Genomic DNA, 14,681 nt, shown 5'->3' on the forward strand with positions numbered 1-14,681 from the left:
TTTCTTCCTATTTGTTATTTGACATGTTCACCATTTTGTTATATTTCTATAGGTTTTGGTTGAGAGTTAAAAAACAACTCATAAGAGAAAGGTTGTTAATAAATACACACCTCCGGTCAAACCAAAGAAAAAAATAACAAAACAGAAAGAAATTGAGGTTCAACTTCCTTTGAACTGTCTGGATATTAAGTACCCTCTCCGGGTACCTATGATACGATTTAAAACGATGATCCAGTACTCCTTGGAGCATGAGGTTGCTGTATTTACGGAAATGATGAACTAGATTGTCAATAAGAATACGAACAACGAGGTGTGAGAAAATGCATTTCGGCCATTATCCAAATCATTCTTCCAAGAGTTGACCGAATGTTGGTTAGGATAATTGTTTATTATTATTAAGGACGGATGGGGTTGTACATGAAATCGTGCATTAGATATGGCTTATGCATTTGCACCCATGCGTTTGAGGTCATGCATCGGAATGAAGATGCGTTAATCTAGTATGCAATGACCATGCATTCTTATCACAAGTTTTCTTACGCTCGCACCAAGTATAACGCAAACGCAAGTTTCTTAAGTAATCCGAGGTCGAACACAGGGGCGTGTCACTCAATAATTCTTGTGAAGCAATGCATTTGAGGTGATAAATAAAAAATAAAAAGAAGTTTAATGGATTTACACACTACTTCTACTCCTAACTAAACAGATTAAGCAATAGAGACTTGCGATGAGAATAGGTAGAGACACAATAACCATTAACGCATAGTAATGTTTATTATCTTAAATCGCCTGAGTAATCCCAGCTCATTGCATTAACGCATCACACACCTCTCAGTGGTTAGCGCATGACTATATCTCTATAGTGCATGGTTGCGTCGAGCATAAGATTGTGCCTATCTCTAGGAACAATGCGTACTTTGCTTTAGTGCGTTCCATCTCTTACCTTCTCAGACAGTTAGACGCGGCTATTTAACTTATAGACAAGAAATGCAACATCTCATAGACAAGCATTGCTACAGCCTTTCACCAAGCAAAGAGAATTAACTCACTATACTCGCACAACGCACACATCTCGGTGGGTTGCTTCATGCGTCCTTTCTCTAGGCTACACGATTAAGCATGCGATTACCTTTGATAAATAAACGTTGTAGATAAACTATGATAGAGATGAAGATGATGAAAAAGACGGCAATGAAGGAGTCAAGATTTGCATTGATCACAAAATGTCTTAATATCTTAAGCTAAAATGTAATACAATACAGAGATTAGAAGAGAAATGAAGGACTCTGCGTCAAGGATGCCAGTAGTGCCATGGATGAATGGTGGAGATGTCTCTCTCGAGCTCTATCTCTGGTGAAAGCTCCAGTCATCACTCGGTCTGGTTTGTGGAGATGAAGAATTCTCACTAAAAATCTCGTTCAAGCTCTCATCTGTGATCACAAACCCCTACCTTGAGGCAGAAATTCGGATGTCTTGAAATGAAGGTCCAAAGGCTATTTATAGAGTTTAAATGCCGATAGCTATCATGATTGTGTTATGGCTCACTGATGCTTTTGTCGCGTTATGGGCAATGTCACATCGTCTTATCTTGTTGATACTCCCAAGGTAGGCGTCCGAGCTTGATTCAGCTGAAGCATCAACGCGTTCTACCCATCTTGCGATCATCCTTCTATTATGGTTGTCACTCCGTGGCCGCAATTTCCAATTGATCACCGCATTTGCTTGATCACCGCAACTTCCATGTGATGGACGCATACGATCACCGCAACTTCCATGCAATGGATACATACGATCACGGAACTTCCATGCGATAGACGCATACGATCACCACAACTTCCATGCGATGGACGCATACGATCCAACTTTCAACGCATGTGTTTGTCTTTGCGATCGCCTGGCTTCAGCGCATGCGTTTGTCTTCGATTGCTTATTTCCAACGCATGCGTTTGATTCTTGCGATAACTACAAAAATAGACACTTTGGCATGGAGTAATGCATAATATTGAGGTCAGTGAGAATTTAGGTGCTAATTGACGCAAAACTCGGTTTTTTACAAATTCTAAGTATTATCACCGCATGTTCTACTTATTAGCTCTCATGATTCTAAATAAAAGGCTTATAATAACTGGCATTTCTGCCAGTTATCACCGAACTAAGTTCACGGGTTGAATGTGACATAAGTTTACGATCCTTGTCCTTTTTACCAAGTACATATAGTGAATTCCGCTCTCCTAACGTATATCTTGTTCTGGATACAGACCCTAAATATCCTGCTTTAGTTCGTAAAAGATAAATTCTATAGGCAACTGAAAATATGTATAAATAGATTCACCATCCTGCCAATTGGAATATGGTAACCATTTATTGCACTTCTGAATAGGACTATGTTGGTTGACTATTATGTGTTTTTAATGTTCATTTCACTGTGTAGAGTCACCTTAGTGCTCGAGATGGGGTCTACAAACATATTAAGAACAAGTCAACTTTGCATGTTGCCATAGTATGAGGGGAAGAGACGTATCCGGATTATGTCATGGGTAAATTTGACGTCAAGTGGTTAGATGTGGACTTCGGGTATACGGCAACAAACAACGATCAACATTGGATGTTGGTTGCATTCAATCTAAACAGAGGCCGGTTATTCGTATTTGATTCACTACCGTTCATGACATTGAAGAAGAAGCTGGAGTCTTGTCTTGAACCATTGACTTACACCCTACCATCGCTTCTTCACTATTGTGACATCAAACTTTGGAAGCCGGACATAGAAACGTCTTGTTGAAAAATATCCCGACCTACTACTATAAACATGCAACACAGGTCGTTAGATTGTGGAATATTTGTAGTAAAGTTCTTAGAACATTTGGTGACAGGTAATTCCCCTTCTGTAATCACTCAGGAGAAGATGAGTGACTATAGGATGCAGTTTGCATGTTGCTGTGGACGAACACTCCATATTATTGATATACATGTATATTATGTATATCGTTGATGTAATTTTACTAACATGTTATATGAATTGTCAGTGTAGAACTAACATGAATAGACAAACATTTAAGTAACATGAATAGACAAACTTGATTAAATTTCAGAAAGGTTCATGAATAGACAACCACTTGATTAAATGTAGCAAGATTAGCAAGACATTTCTAGAGAGAGCGAGACATTTCCAGAGATTCGTAAATAAACAAACTTGAGTAAAATTATGTAAGTGATAGCGAGATTAGCGAGAGTGAGATCCAGAGAGAGCGAGAAATTTCAAGAGATTCGTGAATATAAAAACTTGAGTAAAGTTGTATAAGTGATAGCAAGATTAACGAGAGAGAGACCTAGAGAGAGCGAGACATTTCTAGAAAGATTCGTGAATGTATAAAGAGAAAAAGATATACATTTGAAATTGATAAATCCGACTATGTACATTGAGGATTATAAGTGGCATATGAAAATCACACTCGACCGAAATTTGAATCATTTGGATTTAATTCAGTAGGTCACATGAACGTGAGCAGTTCACTACAGTTTTGTCGATTATGCCCATTGTTCCCACACCTGCCACATTTTATTTGTCTGCGGTGTTCTCCTCTGGATGGTATTCTTTGTACTCTTCGTCGTCCGACCTGTACCACTCTTTTAGAAGGTGCAATATGCTTTTTCACATATCCTGAAGGTCTTTTCTATTTAGATATGTGACCAAGTGGATTTATATACTCTGCATAAGCAGCCATGAGGGAGTCAATGCTATAAAATGGACTGTATAGGCCTGGAATAGAGATGTTTTGTTCTCGTGCAGCCATAATTGCATGCGAACATGGGATACCGAGTGAGTTAAATTTCTTACACGTGCATTCCTTCGTATGGAGGTTCACAATACCATCCAATCGATTGCTCCACACATGGATCCTATATACAATCAATCGACTCAACTCTATATCATCTACCCTTGTCACACTCACTTGCCAATCAGTTTTCACAGTAGTTCAAGTGTGACATTGTTCGAGATGTCCAATAATTTCTCCGTTCATAAAACCATGACTGGATGAGGCCTCAAACATGTTCCAATAAGCACATTATGGACAGCTATCGATATTCTTTGGTTAATGAATTGAAACACTCTGCACTATTGGACGTCATATTATCATATCTTCGTTCTATTTGGTAAACACGCACCCACCTTTCAAGACCAATATCCTCTAAATATTTCTATACAACACCATTTCGAAAAGTATGTAGTTGGTCCCAATGTGATTGGAACTCTGACATGCGAAATGCCTTGGCTACATCCTTGAACATCCCAACAATCATACCGTCCTTAAAATGGAAAGAATATTATTTTCTATGATATGTGCACAATCCATGAAATGTCGTAGGAAAAACTGCATGAAAGGCTTTGTCAATAGATACCGCTCGATCGGACACGAACACCAAGTTAGGGGGTTCTCCAATAGCACACTTCAACTTCGACATATACCACTTCCAAGCATGATCAGTTTCATTGTCCACTATGGCATATGCTATTAGATATACTTGGTTTTTACCTGATAGCTCTCAAAAAGAGTTATTATTCCTAGCTTAATTTGGTCTCGTTATTGAATTTTATGTGTTTATTTTTCCTATTTTGTAGGTATCAAGCAACCAGTAGGTAGAATGGGTGATTTGGAGTCGACCGAAGTTAATTTGAAGAAATTTGGAGTTGATTTGAGCATTCGGCTTCAAAGGAATCAAAAAGACCAAAATGCCCCTACTAGAGCATCATAACGCTCGTAATTTGCCTAGGTCCGATGCTCGTGCAATGCTTGGAGGCAGTAGATCGTGATGCATGGGAGCGTTGCAACGCTCCGGAGATTCATCAGAGCCACCGTTGCAATGCCGTCTAACGCTCCAACCCAATGTTGTGCGACAAAATAGGTAGCATTGCAACACTACGAACTTCGACAAACGGAGTGCGAAGTGTGTGTGCGAGTGAGCGTTAGGGCCAGTGTTGGACTTCTGCCTTGACACTCCCCTTCAGCCGCTTCAGCGTTGCGATGCTACCCTGATTTTCTATAAATATTACTCTTTAGTTTTAGGTCAGAATATGTTGAAAATTGTATTGTTTTTCAATGGAGGCCGAGAAGAAGCCTTGACTTCTTCCTTTTTCTTTATGTTTTCAGTATCCTTAGGTTAGTTATGGACGTGTATTGGACGTATCTCGTTGGTTTGTCTATGAATCGATGAAGTAATTCTTTCGTTTAATTCTTGGTTCAAGCATTCTTATGATTTGATGAGTTTTCTGTCCAATCTTGTGCTTTGAATTAGAATTATGTTTTTCTTTGAATGTTACCTGATTTAGATTTTCTTTTGTGTGTTGGATTGATGCCCTTATTATGATTGCATATCTTAGCTAATTAAATTCAAGCTCACACGTATCCTTGTAATCGTCCATACTTTAAGTTTACCCTTGTAGCATTGATTAGATGAGCATGCTTAGGTGTATAAGTTGACCTTGAATCTTTGCATCGCACGTTTAATCCAAATTTAAAGAATAAATTGATTATTTGAACATGGTTATGCTGAATTTTAATGCATTATTTCTAGTTTTTATGGCCGCTACTAATTGCATTTAGGAGCATGTAGGTTAGTTAGGGCATGACCTTTCCAGCCTTAATTACGAATTAGAATGCTTGATTGGTTTCGAATTAATTGATTGTCGGCCTTTGTAGAGATTAGTTAATTCGAATCAATTGGGTAGTTATGCATGCATAATTCAATAACATGATACTTTGACGGAAAACAATGATTTGAATTACATTAAATGGCTACTTGATCCGAGAACTAGATGAATCCATTATCATTTCATATATTCCTTGCAATTTTCTTTTCTTGCATGTTTTCAATTTTAAAACCAAAAACCAAAACCTCATTTTTACTATTTTCCACAATCAAATCTAACCCAAAAAGAAATTAATTCTTCGTTTCTATATGGTTCGACCCTGCATTTACCACTGTTGCTACATTTTAGTAGTAATAGGAGTAGTTCGGTGATTTTATAAATTTTCTTTTGATAAAGTTTGAAGCTTATTAACGACATAAGTTTTGAGCTCTGTCATTACCGTCCATGGAAACGCCGACCAAAATGGTCCCTTTGTATTTTCCTTTCAAATGCAATCCATCAACAATTATCACAACTTGCAAAACCTCTAGTACAAGGCCCTAATGCCATAAACTTGTACTTGAAATGCACATTACCTGAATTCTCCATTTTTAACGCTTCATCGTATGCATGTAAAACAACGTATGACTCTTCTAGAGTACCCTTAGTCAAGCATAAATGGTTTCCTTCGCATGCCACGCCTTATCGCAATTTATCTTTGATTAGTTTACTAACTACACAGTCGTTACTTGTCTATAGTCATGATTTAAAATTCCAATAGAACATGTGTGCAACTGCATATACTTCGTGATCTTAAATATATCACGCCCTAAGATTTTCACTACACGAATTAGTTGACTTCCTTATCTTATATTCCTCTCTACAACATAAAGATAGAGTTCAACCCTACTGAACTCTCATTAACCGAGTCTATACACCTCTGAAGAACTACATTCCCAATCACCTCTGAAGAACTACATTCCCAATCATACTGATATCTCATACACCTCCTGATCTCTCATTACCAAGCATAGGTCTGTTACGAGTTTCCATCATGGTTCGATTTTAGCCTTACATATTGAACTCTACAAAGATCTTCCCAAAAAAGAAGGAAGCGAACATCAACATGGAGTGTTAAGCTTTATATTTAACTCTCATAACATCACAACTTATATTTTTTATTAAGTAGATGAATATTGTCATTAATCACTCTTGTTTTCATTCTCAATTACTCTCGCTCTCATGACTCTCGTTACCGCTCTATCTCCACCTTTCTCATTGTCGCTCTTTCTCACACCCCTTTCATTATATTATTTATCTTTTTTAATACCACATTCATACCGCTCTAAAAAAAACCCATTTTGAAAACTCCATTGAACTCCATTTGGTTTTGAAAATTCCGTTCAAATAAAGTTTATATTTTAAAGAATTTTCCATTACATGTTTCTTATAATCTCATATTGTGATGACATTAGCATTTAATATTATGGACCCAGATATTAGGTCATTGGCCCACGTTTCCACATGCTCAAGGGGAGAATTTCATTTTCCATCCACAGATATTTGCTCAATGGTAGAGCATGCCTCCAATTCCTTTGACAAATTTGGATTGATCCATATCATCTCTCCAAGTTCTAACTTATAATTTCTTTACTTTAATAATAATAAATTTATGATCATTCGTTGATATATATATTTCTAATTTTCATTTGAATCTTTGAATTGATCAGATTTTTCAAAAGAGTTATTATGAAAACATTTCAAATTTTCTTCTAACAATTTGCCCTCATTCCTTCTTTATTTTTAAAGAGATTTTTTTTCAGCATTCACATCAACTAACTTAAATCTTCATTAAAAATAATAATTCTCCAAATTTCTTATAAAAAAACATTTTATTAACATTTTAATATGTAAAATTATTTTAAATATCAAATTATTGAAAATATTATTAAATATAATAAAATATTACAATCTATTAAAGACAGATAGACTACTATTTCTAGACATTATATTATAATTATAAATATTTTGATTCATATTTCCACATTTAAAATCAACCCTTTTAACATTTAAATCACAAGTCTTTAACAGGATGAAGAATGATGACAGTTTATGCTAAAGATCTAATTAAATTATCCCTATATGTTCTAGGGTATTTTTAAATTTTGAATATTGATGATTCATGTATATCTAGCATTTCAGTTTATGCTAAAGATCTAATTAAATTATCCCTGTATGTTCTAAGGTATTTTTAGATTTTCAATATTGATGATTCATGTATATGATTTTAAATGTGGAAATATGAATAAAAATATGTATAATTATAATATAATGTCTAGAAATAGTAGTCACAAGTCTTTAACAGGATGAAGAATGATGACAGTTTATGCTAAAGATCTAATTAAATTATCCCTGTATGTTCTAGGGTATTTTTAAATTTTCAATATTGATGATTCATTTCAGTTTATGCTAAAGATCTAATTAAATTATCCCTGTATGTTCTAAGGTATTTTTAAATTTTCAATATTGATGATTCATGTATATCTAGCATTAAGTATCATTTGATTAGATCATTTTATAAATTTCTTTTTGTGGAGATTTAGGTTTTATATTGTTTACAAACTCCTTGAATTATCGAGCCACAAGTTAAGCAAGTTTTGTTAATTAGTTATGTGCGACATGTAACTTGACATTTAAATCTCCCATTTGAATGTGAGAAAATCTGAAACATGTTCATTAGAATTTCATTAACAAAATCGATCCATTTCTGTAAAAGCTTGACAAAACTTCATTAACAATATTTCGAATTTGATTCTCTCAATATATTTGATAGAGCTTACGTTAAATCCCATTTTGACTAATGGCCTAGTATTATCCAGATCATAAGAAATTAAGTTCCTTCAATTAGATCATCCTTCGAACAGTTTTTACAACAGAGAATGAAGGGTTAACAATGGAATTTTCCAAACAAGATGAATTAGCACAAAGTTTTAGAAAAAAAATTCGGGACGAAAAAACTGTCAAAAGGGATTGAAGTTTTCATTTGAATTCAAACGATTGAATATACTGAAACAATAAGAAAACTTGCCGATCTTTCAGCTTCGGTGAAAACATTGTTTGAATCTAATCTTCAAAGTGAGAAATCATTAGAGAAATCAGAAGGCAAGGATGAACGTGTAAAAAGGAGTGTACCAGGAGACAGGTAGCTGAGTGCAATAGTAAATTACACAGAGCTGTTTAATACTGGCAAATTTCAAATCAATTTATGCTTCGGAAACATGAACATCCATCATTTAAATCTGAGAGAGTTCACCAGTAAGAAGCAACAATTTTAGTAATGAATTTAGGAGTGACAATTGGATAAACCCTAGGTTTTCGAAAACAAATCAAATGGCACAACGTCAAACCAGTAAAGCTATGAGTCAAAAAACGACTCATACCTTGCCTCCGATTGAAACGAAGACGATCGGGTTTGAAGAGTTGCAGTTAGTTTACGCCTCCGTTGACGCGTCCATCTGGATCTAAAACCCACCGATGAACGCAACGCCTATCGAAGGCGATATGAAAACCAATGAACTTAACAGAACAATGCAAGCAAAGATAAAAATCAAAGCAACGCGAAAAATTGCAGAAAGAAGAAGAGACGAAGATTCTGATAGTTTCATACAGAACAATCTGCTTAAATGAAGTTCCAAGAATGGTCACCAAGGCGGCCGTCGAGAGTGCTTCTGGGTTAGGGTTTAGGTGGTTTATTTATAGGCAATCAGCACCATTTTCGCGCTGAACAACCTTTGTTTTATGTCGTGGGCTTTCTAACCAGAAATCCAATTCCAGCCCAATATATTCGAGTATATGTCATTGGTCATATATTATGGTATGGGAAATATATGGGGTAATTGACATTTTCAACGATTTTTAAGGTTATTTTTGAAATTTTGGACCCTTTTTGAAAAAGCTGTATTTTTGGACCTTTCAAGTTTAAAAGGAAGGTAAAATTACAAATTTGCCCTCAAAATTTCAAAAGTCCCCGCTCCCTTCATTTTCTCTTCTTCTTCGCTCTTCTTCTACATGACTCAAACCCCTCATTCTCCTTCTCCTTCTCCTTCTTCTTCTTCTTCTTCTTCTTCTCATTCTTCTTCTTTCTTCCTCTTCTTCACGTTTTCTCCATTTCCTTCGCAACTCTTTCAACCTCACGTCGAATTTCTCATCTCAAATATCAGGTTTGATTTTACCTTTTTTCGTGTATTTTGTTTTTTTTCATTTGAGGATGTTCTGAGATACTTATTTTTCTTGGTTAAAATCAACGTTTCCAATGTTCACATGTTTAACTTTTATAGATTTTTCGACTGTATGAGCGAGCATTTTTAGGGTTTATGTGTGTATATGAACTATCTTCTTTTGTATTCATATTTGTATAATTTTCTTTGACTTTAGCATACTTTTTGCATTTAAATTTCATTTTCGGCATTTTCGGACTCATTTGGACCCAAAAGTTGGATTTTTTGCATAAAAGTTTGATCTTTAGTATCTAAAAATCACCATATTCTCGATCGGGCTTCATACAAGGGTTACCGGGTATTGATCAGGCTGAGAATATTGGGGAAAATACAAATTGGTCCGATTTGAACCTAATCGGGTATTAATCCGGGGATGTGGTTTTTGTGCACCCGATGTTGTCCTGGTTGAGTCTTGGGCGGGTGCAAGAGATGGGCTAGGTTCTAGGGATAGGGCAACAACCTGGACTTGCCTTAGGCGGGTAGGGATCTGAGGATGTGTCTATGCACCCTGTGCTTTATTTAGGCAAATCGTTTTCAATCCTTTACTAGATGCTAGTATAATTTTTAACGGACCGTTAATTCATTATATATTTCTTAGAGAGGTCAATGAGAATAGAAGAGATACAATTAGTTTTAACTTGTTGGACACGAAAGTATCATTTGGTCGGAGAGAGTTTGACCTAGTAACAGGATTAAAACACCAAATTAGACGGGTAGATAGAGATACTAGCCACATGTTAGACTTAGGAGGAGACACCTGAAAGATGTCGAGGGTGTGAAGGCATATGAATTAGATGCCAAGTATATGAACCTACAGTTTGATAATGACAAGGATGCCATCAATATGTCGTTGTTTTATTGAGTTTAGGCTTATGGGAAGGGAGAGGAATACAAGCATTGACTACCATTTCCTAAGTTACATTGATGACTGTGAGGTGTTTTTTAACAAGGATTGGGGTAAATTTATTTTTGACGCGACCATGATTCGGTTTAAGAAGGGCCTTCAAGATAAGGTTGACGAGCATAAGGAGAGTCGGGATAGGAAATAACAAACATGCACCCTGCAAGGATTCCCACAAGCCTTCCAGGTAAGTTGTTATAACTAATTTCAGCGACGTTTATTCTCATTGAATTATTAGTATATTTATTATATTTTACGTAGGTATGGACATATGAGACTGTGTCGTCATTATCCGAACGTGTTGCCCGTAAGGATTGGTGTCTGAAATCTCTTATATTCTCGTAGTTGTAAACTTGTGTAAACAAATTGTTATTAATAAAATAATTTTTATTTTATATGTACATTAATTCAATCCAATAAACTAAGATCCTAAGTTATTTTATGTAACTTAAACATGTATGTGGAGACATATAGGTAGATCATGTTTAAGTAATAACCTGAACGGTCTGTAGTAGATGGATAGGGATGAGTATCTTATCCTGGTGACACTATATATACGACCCGCTTTGTAATTATTACAATTGTTGTAAAGTGTTGCAAATGTTGGGACTGGTGTCCTAATTCTCCTAGAGTCTCGTTGTTTGTAATTATACACATTGTTTATGAATAAAATAAGTGTTATTTCATTCTAGCATTTCCTCATATCTAATAAACAAATCTCCATAGTTATTGTATGTAAACTTAAGCATGTATATGAGACATACAAGTGGATCATGCCTTAAGTGATAACCTAAATAGATCTGTAGTATAAGGATTAAGGTGGGATACCTGATCCTAGTGATATTACGGATACGGTCCGTTTTATAGGGATTTGCAAGTGTTGTAAATTACTATAGATGATAGACTATAAAGCACAGATACTTCATGTGAGGTAAAGAATCAATATCAAACACGTATCAGATATCGATACTTCCCAGATACATATCTGACACGCGATTTAACGTAACTATACTTTCAGATACTTTTCATATACATATCCGACACGTGATTTGACGTATCTATTTCTATGCGTATTTTTTTTTTAAGAAAAAAGACAAGTAACTCATATAATCTTTCCCAATCTAAAATTAGACAACCTATTTAAAGAGTTCATTACTCGAGTTTGAAACTGAAAGAAAAATAAATAAATAATGGACTAAACCCTAGACTAGAATTATCTAATCTCCATCTTCACATTTGAGTCCCCACAAAGTCCACTAAAATATAAACCATTTGAATATCTTCAACAATAAGTTATTTGTTTATCTTCATACTTCTCTCTCTAATATCCTTCTTCTTTCTTTTTTGCAATATGAGTCACTTTTCTGTTGCATTTTATTAACTATTGTACTTCAACATCTTAAATGCTGCTTTTTTTGTATTGTATTTCAGTGTTTGTATTCTATTTTGTGCTATTGTTATTAACTTGTATGTAAAATTTATCTATATCCTAGGTTTTCTTAAAGAAAAAAATATATCTTGAGCGTATCCGTATCCTCGTTTTTTATAAATATATATATTAAAAATATATATAAAAAATTACACATCCTTAGACATATCCATATCTTAGTTTTTTAGAAATTGGCGAATCGCCGTATCCGATTGTATCTGTATTGTATAGCCGTATCTGTGTCTATGCTTCATAGATGATAGATCCTGACCATTCATGTGGAGACATGCGAGCAGGGGTGTCCTATACAAAGAGTTTGTATAAGACCGGATCACGAGATGACTAGTCTCTGTATATAACACTGTTGATACTGAAGACTTACATCTCACCTAAATGACCATAGGTGACATGACCTCAATCCGGAGTGTTTTGGGAACTCTTGCCTTAGATGTAACTACAGGGACATAACGATTATTGGCCGACCTGTACTTATGAGCGATCTGTGAAGGGTTGCCACACTGTTAATTAGTTAAGATGGACACATAATATATCTGTGGTAAGGAGAGTTCAGCTGTCGGTCTTTAGTGAAATGTCTAGTAGTTAACGGATGGCGGATCTCGTGACTAAAGAGTTTAGTTAATTATTCACGTACCGTTGGAGCTTCAAGCTACAGGTCCATAAGGTCCCCTTGGTAGCTCAATGGATTCAAGTTGAGAATCAATTCTTGGTGTTGATTTGAAATGTTCAAATTGACAAAAGGTAATTCGATTATATATGATATGACTGGTATGGTGTATGAGATACATCGAGTGGAAGGTTATAAATATAGTATGATAAGTTAGTTATTATTTATATTTATAATAATATTAATTATTGGATAATTATCTCTTTTTCTCTAATAACCAATTGAGTGGGAGGTTATTGGTGGTTTTCATGGTAACCGTGAGATAAAAGAAAAAATATTTTCCTAAATTTAGGAAGGATGTTAATTTGAGATTTCCAATCTCAGAAAGTTCTCACAGAAAAAGACTATCAAGTAAATCAGATTTACTAAACGACAGCTTGAAGAGACTAGACAATCGTGAAGTGTTCCTACACGATAGACGCTCAGCTAACCGATGAGCTAAACGATCGCATAGCTTAGCTAGACGATCACATAGCTTTTGTTAAACGATTGGGCATCGACCTATACGATAGGCTTTATCTTCTCCCACTTGCTCAATTGTTTACACGATTATCCTCCTCCGGTCTCATTCTCTAACCAAGTCCATACAGAGCCCACACACTGGCTTCTCACACGAAGAATACCGAGGTAACCTTTTTGGTGGTGTCATACTCAACTCGACACAGTCGAGGTGCTGTGGAGGTCGTTCGTGGTGTTCGAGTTTGCTGTGATCATGTTGTGTAGCGGTCGTAGTGTACGAGCGTTCGTGTGTTGCTATGTTGTTGTGATCAAGCGTTCGTGATCAAGGGTCTTAAAGATGAGTCTTCAAAGGCATGTGAATTCTTCCCATGATCTTTAGAGAAGCATACTGTAATTTCTGTTTTGTATATAATCGTATTGTTTCTGTTTGTGACTGTAATTGTGTATGTTCATATATGATTGAAATTTGGAATGATCCTTCCGCTGCTCATGGAAATCCTCGTGTCCGATTTTCTTCAACAAATGATCTGATCTTGATCATTCATGTAGAGATATGTGAGCGGGGTATCCTATACAAAGAGTTTGTATAATACCAAACCACAAAATGATTAATCTCTCTTTCTGACACTGTTACTAGAAGAGACTGACATTTCACTAGGATGGCCATAGGTGACTTAACCTTAATCCTGAGTGAGTTGTGAACTCCTGAAGACGGTCATTTGATTTGCATGTATGAGAGTGGCCAGATTCATCGACTTGATATGCTTACTATTTTGGGAAATCATCTGAGTGAGAAACTGGGAACTCAATTGCGTAGGATGGAATTCAATCATTTCCTTTGTTCGAGTAAGTAGATGAACTACTTCCTTAAGGGTTGATTTCAAATCTTGAATAATGAGAGCCCTCACTCTCTCACTAGTCAAGGAGGAGTCTAGTTGTAGTAAGACTACAATTAATTGTTCATTAGAGAGATCGGTGATGCTTAAGGAGTTAGATGTAACTACAGGGGTAAAATGATAATTTTGACTTTGCTGTACTTACAAGAAATTTGTGAAGGGTTAATGCACTATTGATTGGTTATATCCAATGACACAAAAATATATCTGCAGTGCAAAAAGTGCAGTTGTTGGTCTTTAGTGGAGTGACCGACAGTTAATGAATGTTGATTAATTTGATTAGAAATTTTAATCAATTAATCTTGTACCATTTGAGCTTCAATTTGTAGGTCCACAAGATCTCCTTGTTAGCTCAATAAGGATTAATGAGATACAATTAATATAATATATGTTGGTACATTATTA

The 14,681-nt window shown here is 35.5% G+C and overlaps 1 non-coding gene across 1 annotated transcript; it reads right to left on the reverse strand.

Annotated features, from left to right (window-relative positions):
* Window positions 1–8,813: 8,813 nt before the first annotated feature.
* On the reverse strand, window positions 8,814–8,956 carry LOC120076934. Its single transcript, XR_005481681.1, has one exon. It is a non-coding gene; the product is annotated as a small nucleolar RNA snoR137 (small nucleolar RNA).
* Window positions 8,957–14,681: the final 5,725 nt, after the last annotated feature.

Source organism: Benincasa hispida, chromosome 4 (assembly GCF_009727055.1).
Source record: "Benincasa hispida cultivar B227 chromosome 4, ASM972705v1, whole genome shotgun sequence".
Taxonomy (NCBI): domain Eukaryota; kingdom Viridiplantae; phylum Streptophyta; class Magnoliopsida; order Cucurbitales; family Cucurbitaceae; genus Benincasa; species Benincasa hispida.